Source organism: Oncorhynchus nerka, linkage group LG12 (genome assembly GCF_034236695.1).
Source record: "Oncorhynchus nerka isolate Pitt River linkage group LG12, Oner_Uvic_2.0, whole genome shotgun sequence".
Classification (NCBI taxonomy): Eukaryota; Metazoa; Chordata; class Actinopteri; order Salmoniformes; family Salmonidae; genus Oncorhynchus; species Oncorhynchus nerka.
Genome location: NC_088407.1, coordinates 84,131,485 through 84,146,064, shown reverse-complemented (window position 1 = coordinate 84,146,064; position 14,580 = coordinate 84,131,485). Strand labels below are relative to the sequence as shown.

The 14,580-nt window shown below is 43.4% G+C and overlaps 1 protein-coding gene across 1 annotated transcript in view; it reads right to left on the bottom strand.

The window, feature by feature from the left end:
• The window catches only part of LOC115120437 (synaptosomal-associated protein 25-B-like), an 84,844-nt gene extending 70,664 nt beyond the window's left edge, over positions 1-14,180 (bottom strand). Inside the window, exon 1 of the mRNA XM_065025878.1 lies at positions 14,092-14,180. The gene's annotated coding sequence lies outside the window, so the exon portion shown is untranslated. The remainder of the gene's footprint in view (positions 1-14,091) is intronic.
• Between the last annotated feature and the right edge of the window lie 400 nt (positions 14,181-14,580).

The following is a 14,580-nucleotide window of genomic DNA, read 5'->3' as shown; positions in this document are numbered from 1 at the left end:
GGTCAAAAAAATGACCAAAGGCTCCAGCCACCCAAAACATGGATTGTTCTCCATGCTCCCGTTAGGCAGGCGGTACCGGTGCATCAACGTACAGACCAACAGAGACCTAAACAGCCTCTATCTCCTGGCCATAAGACTGTTAAATGGCGAAGACCACTGCTCTCCCTTTCCCACAGACTAGCCAGACTGACTCTTTGTACATCCACAGGTCACTACCCACTCAGACACACACACCCTCACTGTCACCCTTACTCACGCCAAACACACACGCATACACACTCACACACACCCTCACCCACACACTCATTACTGACGCCACACACTCACAGAAACTCTCACTCACACACTCATTACTGACGCCACACACTCACAGAAACTCTCACTCACACACTCATTACTGACGCCACACACTCACAGAAACTCTCACTCACACACTCATTAGTGACACCACACACTCACAGACACCCGCACACACACACACACACACGCACACACACGTACCCTGCTGCTAAAATGATTATTGATTAGATGTATTACTACCACTATGCTGTTGTTCATTGATTATTGATTTCTATTACCATTAGTTTCTATCTATTTATCCTGCTATTGGTCACTATTACTGTTGTTTACATGTTGTCATGTTCGTCGTATACATAATAAGTGGACCAAGGCGCAGCGTGAGTAGAGGTCCACGTATATTTATTAAAGAGAACCTTCAAAACAACAGAGAATAAACGACCGTGCAGTTCGTAGCGCAACTTAGCACTAAACCAAAATGAAACAATATCCCACAAACGCAGATGGGAAAAGGACCACACTAAGTATGATCCCCAATTAGAGGCAACGATCATCAGCTGCCTCCAATTGGGAACCATACTCACACCAACATAGAAATGCAATACTAGAACACTCCCTAGTCACGCTCTGACCTATTGCACCATAGAGAACCCCAAGGGCTCTCTATGGTCAGGGTGTGTCACATGTATATATTAACACTAGTATATTACCATCAGTATTTATATATTCCTGCTACTGGTCACTATTCATCCCTGTGTACATGTATATATTACCACTAGTATATTACCATCAGTATTTATATATTCCTGCTACTGGTCACTATTACTGCTGTTTACATGTATATATTACCATCAGTATTTATATATTCCTGCTACTGGTCACTATTACTGCTGTTTACATGTATATATTACTACTGGTATAATACCACCAGTATTTATATAGTTCTGCTACCAGTCACTTTTCATCCCTGTTTACATGTATATATTACCACTAGTATAATACCACCAGTATTTATATAGTCCTGCTACTGGTCACTATTACTGCTGTTTACATGTATATATTACCACTAGTATATTACCACCAGTATTTATATAGTCCTGCTACCAGTCACTTTTCATCCCTGTTTACATGTATATATTACTACTAGTATATTACCATCAGTATTTAAATAGTCCTGCTACCAGTCACTTTTCATCCCTGTTTACATGTATATATTACCACTAGTATATTACCACCAGTATTTATATAGTCCTGCTACCAGTCACTTTTCATCCCTGTTTACATGTATATATTACTACTAGTATATTACCACCAGTATTTATATAGTCCTGCTACCAGTCACTTTTCATCCCTGTTTACATGTATATATTACTACTAGTATATTACCACCAGTATTTATATAGTCCTGCTACCAGTCACTTTTCATCCCTGTTTACATGTATATATTATCACTAGTATATTACCATCAGTATTTATATAGTCCTGCTACCAGTCACTTTTCATCCCTGTTTACATGTATATATTACTAGTATAATACCATCAGTATTTATATAGTCCTGCTACTGGTCACTATTACTGCTGTTTACATGTATATATTACCACTAGTATATTACCACCAGTATTTATATATTCCTGCTACTGGTCACTATTACTGCTGTTTACATGTATATATTACTACTAGTATATTACCATCAGTATTTATATAGTCCTATTCTGTATATCCACCTATCACGCCTATACTCACACTCTTGCACAGACACCCACACACTTAGAATTAGATAGACACACTTACACTAACACCCACACACTTAGAATTAGATAGACACACTCACACTAACAATCATACAATGATGAATGTTTCTCCCCCAAATGGTTAGGGGGTTTGTGGATTTAGGGACAGTAAAGCTGATCCTAGATCAGTACAAGGGCATATTTTACACTGAGCTAGCCTAAACGCCACCACTTTGGACCCCCCCCCCCCCCCCCCCCCATTATGTGCGTTAGTGAGTGATCCTCACAGCCTAACTCAGCCACTAGGTCACCACCTGTTGCTATGTTCTGTTCTCACCCTGCTTGACCAAACCCAGGCTCCATAAGCCGCATTAAGGCCATGGACAACAAGGAATGTGCAAACTCTCCACCTGTAAATACACACTCGTGAACAGCTTCAACATACTGTCATTTAACCAACACACCATCTCAGAAAGATGTCTGTGTGGCAGACCTTCCCTGCTTCCCATTAAAACTGGTACAGAGATAATCTAGTGCTCCTGTCTCATTATCCTGAGTTAGAACAATGAATGGGAGAGATCAGTGTGGTTAAACCAGACTGAATACGAAGTGAATCAACTGTGAAATCAGTGTGGATGTCAAGCTGCTGGAGTTCTACCTATAAAACTGTATCTCAGGAAGAGGTCAGGGGTCATGCTGAAACGTCAGTCAGTCTGCCAGTCCCTGCTAGACCCTGCTTCCATTAAAACTAGGCCTATAGTGCAAAGCAAAGATAATCAAGTGCCTCAGCATCATCATCCCAATGAATGGATGTGACCCGGGTGAGTCTGAGGCTTTCTACGAGCAGCTTTCCTTCCCCATTGTTTGTGTGACTGAGTTGAAGAGTGCAGGCTTCCTCTTCATAGGACAAAACCCTGGGTAATAACATAGAATCCTGCTTATTCAAGCAAAAGCACTATACAGGCCTATCGTAGGCCACACAGTCACTGATTTTAGAAACAAACACATTTTGATCTCCCTACCTACATATCCCGTATACTACCTACCGCCGCTGTGCCCTTGAGCAAGTCACTTTGATCCAGGGGCACTGCTCGGCAACAGCCTGTGATGTGTGTGTTGCGTGTCAGGTTGGGTACTATGACAACAATAAATAAAGAATATCTGTGTAACTGGACTAATAAAGCAAATGTTGTATTGTATTCTACCTCGTTGTGGATAGCTCAGACTGAGCAGGTTGTCTCCTCTGACACACATATACAGAAATACACTGGACTCCCAGGGTTAATGCTCTGGGCCTTTTGGCTCAATGTAAACTATTAAGACGTGTGAAGGATATCCCCTTGGCAGTGGGAGACGGCACAGGGAACCTGGCAACCTTCCAGCTCCTCTTCCACTGGGGTTTCCGATGACATATTCTGTATTAGATAGGCTATATCATCATCACTTCCTGTCCCTGTGTTGGCGGACCAAACTATATCATCATCACTTCCTGTCCCTGTGTTGGCGGACCAAACTATATCATCATCACTTCCTGTCCCTGTGTTGGTGGACCAAACTATATCATTATCACTTCCTGTCCCTGTGTTGGTGGACCGAACTATATCATCATCACTTCCTGTCCCTGTGTTGGCGGACCAAACTATATCATCATCACTTCCTGTCCCTGCGTTGCTGGACCAAACTATATAATCATCACTTCCTGTCCCTGTGTTGGCGGACCAAACTATATCATCATCACTCCATGTCCCTGTGTTGGCAGACCAAACTATATCATCATCACTTCCTGTCCCTGTGTTGTCTGACCAAACTATATCATCATCACTCCATGTCCCTGTGTTGGCTGACCAAACTATATCATCATCACTTCCTGTCCCTGTGTTGGCTGACCAAACTATATCATCATCACTTCCTGTCCCTGTGTTGGCTGACCAAACTATATCATCATCACTCCATGTCCCTGTGTTGGCGGAAAACAAACTATATCATCATCACTTCCTGTCCCTGTGTTGGCTGACCAAACTATATCATCATCACTTCCTGTCACTGTGTTGGCGGACTAAACTATATCACTTCCTGTCCCTGTGTTGGTGGACCAAACTATATCATCATCACTTCCTGTCACTGTGTTGGCGGACTAAACTATATCATCATCACTTCGTGTCACTGTGTTGGTGGACTACACTATATCACTTCCTGTCCCTGTGTTGGTGGATCAAACTATATCATCATCACTTCCTGTCTCTGTGTTGGCGGACCGAACTATATCATCATCACTTCCTGTTCCCTGTGTTGGCGGACCGAACTATATCATAATCACTTCCTGTTCCCTGTGTTGGCAGACCAAACTATATCATCATCACTTCCTGTCCCTATATTGGCGGACCAAACTATATCATCATCACTTCCTGTCCCTGTGTTGGCAGACTAAACTATATCATCATCACTCCATGTCCCTGTGTTGGCGGACCGAACTATATCGTAATCACTTCCTGTTCCCTGTGTTGGCAGACCAAACTATATCATCATCACTTCCTGTCCCTGCGTTGCTGGACCAAACTATATCATCATCACTTCCTGTCCATGTGTTGGCGGACCAAACTATATCATCATCACTTCCTGTCACTGTGTTGGCGGACTACACTATATCACTTCCTGTCCCTGTGTTGGCGGACCGAACTATATCATCATCACTTCCTTTCACTGTCTTGGTGGACCAAACTATATCATCATCACTTCCTGTCCATGTGTTGGTGGACCAAACTATATCATCATCACTTCCTGTCCATGTGTTGGCGGACCAAACTATATCATCATCACTTCCTGTTCCCTGTGTTGGCAGACCAAACTATATCATCATCACATCCTGTCCCTGTGTTGGCGGACCAAACTATGTCATCATCACTTCCTGTCACTGTGTTGGTGGACCAAACTATATCATCATCACTTCCTGTCCCTATGTTGGTGGACCTAACTATATCATCATCACTTCCTGTCACTGTGTTGGCGGACTACACTATATAACTTCCTGTCTCTGTGTTGGCGGACCAAACTATATCATCATCACTTCCTTTCCCTGTCTTGGTGGACCAAACTATATCATCATCACTTCCTGTTCCCTGTGTTTGCAGACCAAACTATACCATCATCACTTCCTGTTCCCTGTGTTGGCAGACCAAACTATATCATCATCACTCCATGTCCCTGTGTTGGCTGACCAAACTATATCATCATCACTTCCTGTCCCTGTGTTGGCTGACCAAACTATATCATCATCACTCCATGTCCCTGTGTTGGCTGACCAAACTATATCATCATCACTTCCTGTCCCTGTGTTGGCTGACCAAACTATATCATCATCACTCCATGTCCCTGTGTTGGCGAACCAAACTATATCATCATCACTTCCTGTCACTGTGTTGGCGGACTAAACTATATCACTTCCTGTCCCTGTGTTGGTGGACCAAACTATATCATCATCACTTCCTGTCACTGTGTTGGCGGACTAAACTATATCATCATCACTTCCTGTCACTGTGTTGGCGGACTACACTATATCACTTCCTGTCCCTGTGTTGGTGGATCAAACTATATCATCATCACTTCCTGTCTCTGTGTTGGCGGACCGAACTATATCATCATCACTTCCTGTTCCCTGTGTTGGCAGACCAAACTATATCATCATCACTTCCTGTCCCTGCGTTGCTTGACCAAACTATATCATCATCACTCCATGTCCCTGTGTTGGCGGACCGAACTATATCATAATCACTTCCTGTTCCCTGTGTTGGCAGACCAAACTATATCATCATCACTTCCTGTCCCTGCGTTGCTGGACCAAACTATATCATCATCACTTCCTGTCCCTGTGTTGGCGGACCAAACTATATCATCATCACTCCATGTCCCTGTATTGTCAGACCAAACTATATCATCATCACTTCCTGTCCCTGTGTTGGCTGACCAAACTATATCATCATCACTCCATGTCCCTGTGTTGGCGGACCAAACTATATCATCATCACTTCCTGTCACTGTGTTGGCGGACTAAACTATATCACTTCCTGTCCCTGTGTTGGTGGACCAAACTATATCATCATCACTTCCTGTCACTGTGTTGGCGGACTAAACTATATCATCATCACTTCCTGTCACTGTGTTGGCGGACTACACTATATCACTTCCTGTCCCTGTGTTGGTGGATCAAACTATATCATCATCACTTCCTGTCTCTGTGTTGGCGGACCGAACTATATCATCATCACTTCCTGTTCCCTGTGTTGGCAGACCAAACCATATCATCATCACTTCCTGTTCCCTGTGTTGGCAGACCAAACTATATCATCATCACTTCCTGTCCCTGCGTTGCTGGACCAAACTATATCATCATCACATCCTGTCCCTGTATTGGTGGACCAAACTATATCATCATCACTTCCTGTCACTGTGTTGGCGGACCAAACTATATCATCATCACTTCCTGTCCCTGTGTTGGCGGACCAAACTATATCATCATCACATCCTGTCCCTGTGTTGGCGGACCAAACTATGTCATCATCACTTCCTGTCCCTGTCTCTCTCCGTATCTCTCTTTCTCTTTTATCTCTCTCTCTCTCTCTCTCTCTCTCTCTCTCTCTCTCTCTCTCTCTCTCTCTCTCTGTATCTCTCTTTCTCTTTATCTCTCTCTCTCTCTCTCTCTTTCTCTCTCTCTCTCTCTCTTTCTCTCTCTCTCTCTCTCTCTCTGTATATCTCTCTCTGAATCTCTCTCTCTCGATATCTCTCTCTCTCTCTGTATCTCTCTCTCTCTTTATCTCTCTCTGTATCTCTCTTTCATTATCTCTCTCTGTATCTCTCTCTCTTTATCTCTCTCTCTCTCTCTGTATCTCTCTCTGTATCTCTCTCTCTCTCTCTCTGTATCTCTCTCTTTATTTCTCTCTCTCTTTATTTCTCTCTCTCTTTATTTCTCTCTCTCTCTCTCTCTCTCTCTCTCTCTCTCTCTCTCTCTCTCTGTATCTCTCTCTGTATCTCTCTCTCTTTATCTCTCTCTGTCTCTCTCTCTCTCTCTCTCTCTCTCTCTCTCTCTCTCTCTCTGTATCTCTCTCTCTTTATCTCTCTCTGTATCTCTCTCTCTTTATCTCTCTCTGTATCTCTGTATCTCTCTCTCTCTCTCTCCCCCCTCCCTCATGACAGTTGATTGATGATGCTCAGTTTTCCATCACTCTGCCAATTAGCAGGACAGTTATATTGTACATTAGTATATATATGTGTGTGTGTGTGTGTGTGTGTGTGTGTGTGTGTGTGTGTGATGGACTTGTTGACTTGTTAATGTTGATGTGTGCTGTGTTTCAATGGGATCAATCGGGCTAATCGTAGACAGCTGATATTCTAGTTTAAGGATGGAGCATGGGAGACACTAAGAGCTAAGAGGACAGGAAACTCTAAGAGGAGATAAATAATATTGAGACAGCCCTATATCTAGCTAGGTTGAGAAAGCCCATCTAGCTTCCATGGAAATAACCAGTACTTGAATCAACAGCCTAAACCAAAAGAATTCAGTGTTTCAGTGTAAGATATCAGTGTCTTAATACTTGTTTACCACCTGTTCTACTATGCCCTGGTAATGGTAAACTTCTGTGTCTGTCTGATGAACCTACTCATCCATTTCACTCTCTCTCTCTTTTCTCTTTCTCTCACTCCAGCTCTCTCTTCTCTCCCTCTCTATCAATCACTCTCTCCAAGTCTCTCTTCTCTCCCTCTCTCTCAATCACTCTCTCCAAGTCTCTCTCTTCTCTCCCTCTCTCTCAATCACTCTCTCCAAGTCTCTCTCTTCTCTCCCTCTCTCTCAATCACTCTCTCCAAGTCTCTCTCTTCTCTCCCTCTCTCTCAATCACTCTCTCCAAGTCTCTCTCTTCTCTCCCTCTCTCTCAATCACTCTCTCCAAGTCTCTCTCTTCTCTCCCTCTCTCTCAATCACTCACTCCAAGTCTCTCTCTTCTCTCCCTCTCTCGCTCTTCTCTTCCTCTCTTTCTCTTTCTTCTCTCTCTCTCTTCTCTCCCTGCCTCTCTCTCATCGCTCTCTCTTCTCTCCCTCCCTCTCTCTCCTCTCCCTCTCTTCTCTCCCTCTCTCTCCCTCTCTCACATTGCAGTGAGAAATAGTTTGTTTCACAGACACATCGCAGTGAGAAATAGTCTGTTTCACAGACACATCGCAGTGAGAAATAGTCTGTTTCACAGACACATCGCAGTGAGAAATAGTCTGTTTCACAGACACATTGCAGTGAGAAATAGTTTGTTTCACAAACACATTGCAGTGAGAAATAGTTTGTTTCACAGACACATAGCAGTGAGAAATAGTCTGTTTCACAGACACATCGCAGTGAGAAATAGTCTGTTTCACAGACACATCGCAGTGAGAAATAGTCTGTTTCACAGACACATTGCAGTGAGAAATAGTCTGTTTCACAGACACATCGCAGTGAGAAATGGTCTGTTTCACAGACACATCGCAGTGAGAAATAGTCTGTTTCACAGACACATCGCAGTGAGAAATAGTCTGTGTTTCAGTGTTTGCGGGGTTCCTATCTACGTACACAAACAAACACATCTGCCTGTTTCCCGGCGATCCTGGGCAGCCATCTGATCTGATTGACCTTCACTCAGAGGTACACACAGGTTATCCATCTGATCTAAATGACCTTCATTCAGAGGTACACACAGGTTATCCATCTGATCTGATTGACCTTCACTCAGAGGTACACACACAGGTTATCCATCTGATCTAAATGCACCTCATATATCCTGATGGACTCAGTCATATTTCATCAGCGTATTGTTTAGTCTGGTTGAGCCAGACATACAGGTACTGGAGTAGACTAATCCATGCATGTGATGGAGTTGAATGAAAGACTTGTAGATAAATATTTAGAATGCCTTGTCATTTCACCTGAAATGAATACCTGACCCAAAGCTAAACGTCTCATATCTTTTCAAGCCTGGTTTTCGTTACTCCGTCCGAATCGGGAAACATATTCCGTTCAATGTCGTATATGTTCCATTGATGACTAGGAGGCTCCAACAAAACATTTATTTATTGATCACAGACACTTAATAAAATAAAAACAATTGTATTGTCATGATTTTACAAGTAACATTAGGTACTGGGAGGTATTTCTCCTTGGTGATTTCACAGGGTTTTGCTGAATAACATACTGAAACATCGATCACTAACACAGTCCAGGGTTTTATCACACATCCCACTCTATTCCCTACATAGTGCACTACAAACTCCAGTCATCCTAAGGGTTTTATCACACATTCATTCCACTCTATTCCCTACATAGTGCACTACAAACTCCAGTCATCCTAAGGGTTTTATCACACATTCATTCCACTCTATTCCCTACATAGTGCACTACAAACTCCAGTCATTCTAAGGGTTTTATCACACCTCCCACTCTATTCCCTACATAGTGCACTACAAACTCCAGTCATCCTAAGGGTTTTATCACACATTCATCCCACTCTATTCCCTACATAGTGCACTACAAACTCCAGTCATTCTAAGGGTTTTATCACACCTCCCACTCTATTCCCTACATAGTGCACTACAAACTCCAGTCATTCTAAGGGTTTTATCACACCTCCCACTCTATTCCCTACATAGTGCACTACAAACTCCAGTCATTCTAAGGGTTTTATCACACATTCCACTCTATTCCCTACATAGTGCACTACAAACTCCAGTCATCCTAAGGGTTTTATCACACATTCATCCCACTCTATTCCCTCCATAGTGCACTACAAACTCCAGTCATTCTAAGGGTTTTATCACACCTCCCACTCTATTCCCTACATAGTGCACTACAAACTCCAGTCATTCTAAGGGTTTTATCACACCTCCCACTCTATTCCCTACATAGTGCACTACAAACTCCAGTCATTCTAAGGGTTTTATCACACACCTGTTCCCTGTGTTGGCAGACCAAACTATATCATCATCACTTCCTGTCCCTGCGTTGCTGGACCAAACTATATCATCATCACTTCCTGTCCCTGTGTTGGCGGACCAAACTATATCATCATCACTCCATGTCCCTGTATTGTCAGACCAAACTATATCATCATCACTTCCTGTCCCTGTGTTGGCTGACCAAACTATATCATCATCACTCCATGTCCCTGTGTTGGCGGACCAAACTATATCATCATCACTTCCTGTCACTGTGTTGGCGGACTAAACTATATCACTTCCTGTCCCTGTGTTGGTGGACCAAACTATATCATCATCACTTCCTGTCACTGTGTTGGCGGACTAAACTATATCATCATCACTTCCTGTCACTGTGTTGGCGGACTACACTATATCACTTCCTGTCCCTGTGTTGGTGGATCAAACTATATCATCATCACTTCCTGTCTCTGTGTTGGCGGACCGAACTATATCATCATCACTTCCTATTCCCTGTGTTGGCAGACCAAACCATATCATCATCACTTCCTGTTCCCTGTGTTGGCAGACCAAACTATATCATCATCACTTCCTGTCCCTGCGTTGCTGGACCAAACTATATCATCATCACATCCTGTCCCTGTATTGGTGGACCAAACTATATCATCATCACTTCCTGTCACTGTGTTGGCGGACCAAACTATATCATCATCACTTCCTGTCCCTGTGTTGGCGGACCAAACTATATCATCATCACATCCTGTCCCTGTGTTGGCGGACCAAACTATGTCATCATCACTTCCTGTCCCTGTGTTGGCGGACCGAACTATATCATAATCACTTCCTGTTCCCTGTGTTGGCAGACCAAACTATATCATCATCACTTCCTGTCCCTGTATTGGCGGACCAAACTATATCATCATCACTTCCTGTTCCCTGTGTTGGCAGACCAAACTATATCATCATCACTTCCTGTCCCTGCGTTGCTGGACCAAACTATATCATCATCACTTCCTGTCCCTGTGTTGGCTGACCAAACTATATCATGATCACTCCATGTCCCTGTGTTGGCTGACCAAACTATATCATCATCACTTCCTGTCCCTGTGTTGGCTGACCAAACTATATCATCATCACTCCATGTCCCTGTGTTGGCGGAAAACAAACTATATCATCATCACTCCATGTCCCTGTGTTGGCGGACCAAACTATATCATCATCACTTCCTGTCCCTGTGTTGGCGGAAAACAAACTATATCATCATCACTCCATGTCCCTGTGTTGGCGGACCAAACTATATCATCATCACTTCCTGTCACTGTGTTGGCGGACTAAACTATATCACTTCCTGTCCCTGTGTTGGTGGACCAAACTATATCATCATCACTTCCTGTCACTGTGTTGGCGGACTAAACTATATCACTTCCTGTCCCTGTGTTGGCGGACCAAACTATATCATCATCACTTCCTGTCCCTGTGTTGGCTGACCAAACTATATCATCATCACTCCATGTCCCTGTGTTGGCGGAAAACAAACTATATCATCATCACTTCCTGTCCCTGTGTTGGCTGACCAAACTATATCATCATCACTCCATGTCCCTGTGTTGGCGGACCAAACTATATCATCATCACTTCCTGTCACTGTGTTGGCGGACTAAACTATATCACTTCCTGTCCCTGTGTTGGTGGACCAAACTATATCATCATCACTTCCTGTCACTGTGTTGGCGGACTAAACTATATCACTTCCTGTCCCTGTGTTGGCGGACCAAACTATATCATCATCACTTCCTTTCCCTTTCTTGGTGGACCAAACTAAATCATCATCACTTCCTGTCCATGTGTTGGCGGACCAAACTATATCATCATCACTTCCTGTCACTGTGTTGGCGGACTACACTATATCACTTCCTGACCCTGTGTTGGCGGACCAAACTATATCATCATCACTTCCTTTCCCTGTCTTGGTGGACCAAACTATATCATCATCACTTCCTGTCCATGTGTTGGTGGACCAAACTATATCATCATCACTTCCTGTCCATGTGTTGGCGGACCAAACTATATCATCATCACTTCCTGTTCCCTGTGTTGGCAGACCAAACTATATCATCATCACTTCCTGTTCCCTGTGTTGGCAGACCAAACTATATCATCATCACTTCCTGTCCCTGCGTTGCTGGACCAAACTATATCACCATCACTTCCTGTCCCTGTATTGGTGGACCAAACTATATCATCATCACTTCCTGTCCCTGCGTTGCTGGACCAAACTATATCACCATCACTTCCTGTCCCTGTGTTGGCAGAACAAACTATATCATCATCACTTCCTGTCCCTGCGTTGCTGGACCAAACTATATCATCATCACTTCCTGTCCCTGTGTTGGTGAATCAAACTATATCATCATCACTCCATCTCCCTGTGTTGGCGGACCAAACTATATCATCATCACTTCCTGTCCATGTGTTGGTGGACCAAACTATATCATCATCACTTCCTGTCCCTGTGTTGGCGGACCAAACTATATCATCATCACATCCTGTCCCTGTGTTGGCGGACCAAACTATGTCATCATCACTTCCTGTCACTGTGTTGGCGGACCAAACTATATCATCATCACTTCCTGTCCCTATGTTGGTGGACCAAACTATATCATCATCACTTCCTGTCACTGTGTTGGCGGACTACACTATATCACTTCCTGTCCCTGTGTTGGCGGACCAAACTATATCATCATCACTTCCTTTCCCTGTCTTGGTGGACCAAACTATATCATCATCACTTCCTGTCCCTGTATTGGTGGACCAAACTATATCATCATCACTTCCTGTCACTGTGTTAGCGGACCAAACTATATCATCATCACTTCCTGTCCCTGTCTTGGTGGACCGAACTATATCATCATCACTTCCTGTCCCTGTATTGGTGGACCAAACTATATCATCATCACTTCCTGTCACTGTGTTGGCGGACTACACTATATCACTTCCTGACCCTGTGTTGGTGGATCAAACTATATTATCATCACTTTCTGTCCCTGTGTTGGCAGACCAAACTATATCATCATCACTTCCTGTTCCCTGTGTTGGCAGACCAAACTATATCATCATCACTTCCTGTCCCTGTGTTGGCGGACCAAACTATATCATCATCACTTCCTGTCCCTGTGTTGGCTGACCAAACTATATCATCATCACTTCCTGTCCCTGTGTTGGCGGACCAAACTATATCATCATCACTTCCTGTTAATGGGTGGAGGCTGTCCTCTTTGAACCTTATAAAGATACACATGTTCTCGTCCAGCGACATGAGTGATCTTCTGGCAGCATGTGTGGGTGGACTAGGTGCAAATGTCACATTCACTTTTGCTTGAGAACTGCTTGACATTACACAGCCACGTGCACTAAACTAAACAAAACAGACTGATTCTTGATCTCCATATAACCTGACATTTGAACCTAAATTATTACAAAGAAAGGTCAATAGCAATATCGCACCATCTTACCAATTATGTTTAAACAGCATCTTGACATTTGTTTTCAGAGAACAACCTAAAGGAGGTAAAGGCTGAATGAACAATTTCTGTGAGATAAACGATTCAAAAAAACAGGTCTAGCTTGCAAATGTTTTTTCTCCCTAACAAATCACACGATTGGTATCTCGTGCAGCTTTAGAAACAAACCTTCACTAACGCCCTCAAGGTTTCTGTAGCGTTTACCGGGCTGTTTCTAGAATGAGCGCTCAAGCGCTGTCCGTGGTTCTGAAATTGACCACCCTCGTACCGCGCGCTCATTGCAACATGCAACACCGTTGATAAGCAGCTTTATCACGGGTGAATTCAAATGGGACGTTACTCGAATATAAATCCTTACTCTGTCTTAACAACAACATAGTCGGATTTGATACCGATGTGAAAGTAATTTATTTTGACGAAACTAAAGAATACTATATTGAAAGTGGTTGAGATAGACTTTACAAACCCTAATTTACAAAATAATCGGCGACACCACACTGTTTTGAAACTCAGCCATTAAAAATAAACTCTTATTTTCTTTAATTAAATAACCTATTTCTTTTAAAATCTCAACTGAACTGAATCGTTCAGAAACATACCTGAAGTTGTTTTCAGTGGACCGTCGTCAGTTCAGGACTGGAAAATGTCTCCTTGGTGCTACCCCCACCTTCTAGTTCCTACTGCTGCCTCGCTTCAAAAGGATTGCCCTCGGAGGAAACTCCGCCCCGCCTGCAAGCGACACCCTCAACAAAGATGGTTGCGCTCTCTGACGTCACAAGCCCGTAATGAAGATGAGCCTCACAGCTTGATGTTTAGGCATTAGTGGTTACTGATAATAAAGTATAACCAGGTAAAAAGTTAAACGGTAGGTGACTGATATACACTGCCCTGCTGTTTGTGGAGGAGGTAGTCCGACTCGTAGGGATGTTGGGAACTTGTAACAGATTCTAAATTAATACAGGCAGCTCACGATAAAAGCCATGTCCAAAAAAAGCAACTTCCTTTTTTGAGTACCTGTGACCCATCATGTTAACCACCGGCTGGAGATTGGCTCTGTGATTCTGTCATCCTCTAGACAGGCGTTATTG